This window comes from Octopus bimaculoides, chromosome 2 (assembly GCF_001194135.2).
Source record: "Octopus bimaculoides isolate UCB-OBI-ISO-001 chromosome 2, ASM119413v2, whole genome shotgun sequence".
In the NCBI taxonomy this organism is placed as follows: Eukaryota; Metazoa; Mollusca; class Cephalopoda; order Octopoda; family Octopodidae; genus Octopus; species Octopus bimaculoides.
In genome coordinates this window covers 62,247,142-62,249,581 of record NC_068982.1, presented here as the reverse complement: position 1 = coordinate 62,249,581, position 2,440 = coordinate 62,247,142, and the positions used below count along the sequence as shown (strand labels likewise).

General features: G+C 35.2%; 1 long non-coding RNA gene across 1 annotated transcript in view; it reads right to left on the bottom strand.

Moving 5' to 3' along the window:
- LOC128251063 (uncharacterized) overlaps positions 1 to 1,681 on the bottom strand; it is a 25,324-nt gene extending 23,643 nt beyond the window's left edge. The window contains exon 1 of the long non-coding RNA XR_008266952.1: positions 377 to 1,681. This is a non-coding gene — a long non-coding RNA (uncharacterized LOC128251063). The remainder of the gene's footprint in view (positions 1 to 376) is intronic.
- Positions 1,682 to 2,440: the final 759 nt, after the last annotated feature.

Genomic DNA, 2,440 nt, shown 5'->3' with positions numbered 1-2,440 from the left:
TATATATATATATATATATGCTGGAGTGATTGGTAGATGAAAAGGATGCTATGGGGGTACATGCATGATTCACTAGGCCTCTTCAGAGATTTACAAAATTCAACTCATGTATTTTGCAAAATTCAAATACAAATATAAAAATAAAAATATAAAAATATAAAAGCATATAAAAAAGACATACAAAAAGTATATAAACAAACATATAAAGAGTCATAAAAACTCATATATACATGCATATGCATGTATACATTACCATATACAGATATACATGAATACAAAAACATAAACACATGAACACCTATATGTGTGTTCAGACACATTTTTGAATATATATGTGTGTGTGTGTGTACATATATATGTATGTATATGTACATACCTGTGTTTTATGTGTCGATACTCACACATACATTATGTGGGTGATATTTTCAAGCAAGACGTTACAATCGTATTTGATTCTTCAAGTGCTTCAATTCTGTGTCTGTAGATATATTTATGAGATTGCAGACATTTATTAATGGTTTCCCCACCCCCCATTGTGTTGATGTCCATTTTCCATCACTAATAAAACTGTCGGCATTTTTGACGACACGGGTATGAAAGTTTTTATATAACTGACAATGTTGATTTACGTACAACTGAAATATATAAACACATGAATTTAGAGTGAATCAAAGTGAGAATAGTAAATTAAGTGGTAGAATGCGTCGGTTGAAAAGTGAGAAAGAATCAACAAGACGAAGAAAATAAAATTGTTCAATTGCATCAGTAGAAGGATTAAGATACTTGAAAATTCAGTCATGAAAATAGAAGGTAAGACGGTGACCAAGAAGAAAATGATTAAATGGTAGCGAGACATGGATTGCGGTGAGTGCTTCAGAAAGCAGAATGAAAGTCCAAGACGAGAGGAATTGAGGTGTCTGTAAAAACTAACTCAGATATCCCAACAGCAGAATTGCTATGGAAATGACTTAATTTCGCTTGGTTCGGCCACTCTTAACTGGCTTAGTTCGGCCACTCTCCCTTTCACCCTCCCTCTCTGTACACCCCTTTCTCACTCCCTTCTTCCCTCTCCCCACTTTTCTCTATCTTAATTTGTACTTCAGAATGACAAATATTTGTATTTCTCATATATCAGCATACGGCACGATTTTGTAGTCGGAAGTATTCATTATGGATTGACTAGTCCTGTTAATAACTAGATAGAGAAAGAAAATAAGACTCTAAGTTTTCGAGATTCGTCACGGACGGAGGTGACGTGTGATAATATGTTGCATTCAATAATTCAGCTTTCCAGAATTGTAACTTTACTAGCTACGAAATGACAGGGAATCTACGATCATCTTAGAAAATGAGAATTTTGGAAAGAAATGTTTCGTTCATCCACCGAATTTATATACCATAGGCAATTCAGGTGATTATGCTCAAATTCCTTAAAAAGACTTAATCAAATAACACGCCAAAGAATGTCATCATTCTGGATCAGATCGTGAATTTACACAGTAGAAAACTAGTTTATATCTTAGAGCAGCAATGTTCAGGTTTTCTTTCTTTTTATCCACAAAACATTGATTAAGACGTTAGAGGAATTACAGTGTAACATCGGCTTCCTCTTTTTTTTTCAAAGATTTATTACATAAAAAAAAGAAACTGGTATTCAGATTCTGAAAACAGAGATGGAATATGCATTACATGTTGCTGCAAAGGAAGACATATTTACTGATTATGGTACATTAAAAACGCTCCTCAAATTTTCTAGAATCCCTGATATTTTTCGACTCCCTTCAAAAAATCCACGCATACTCGCATGCTATACATGGTTCACAAGTGTAGTACAGCGCAGTTGTTTAAAAAACGTCTGCCTTAAAATATTTTGCTTCGTCCTACTATGTCCTGAGTTCGAATCCTGGTGGTGTGAATTTTCCTTCCTTCTTTGAATAGGTTATCTACTAGTAGCATATTACAGTAGACTTCTTTAACAGTTATATTTACTTTCCAATAAAAATTGGTGTCTTATCTAGTAAAAGAATATCATCGGTGTGATATTTATATATATACTCACACACACACACACACACATTCATACATACACACACATTCATTCATACATACATACATACATACATACATACATAATTTTAATGATTTATTTATATGATGATGATGATGATGATGATGATGATGATAGTTGTTTACTCATAACCGAGGAAGACCATCACTGACCATTGCTCATGCAACCTGCCAGCAATGTCCGTGCATGAGGTTATTGCACCAGTAGTCGGCGTCACCCGGGTTCGCGTCCGCGGCGCCCTACTACTTGACCGGGCATTGGATTGTCGCTCGACGGCGATTGCACAGCCCAAAATATTAGGTCCAACGGGGTTTTCACAGCACCTCACAGACAAGACACTTTCCATCCTCCTGACATGATCGAGAGACATAC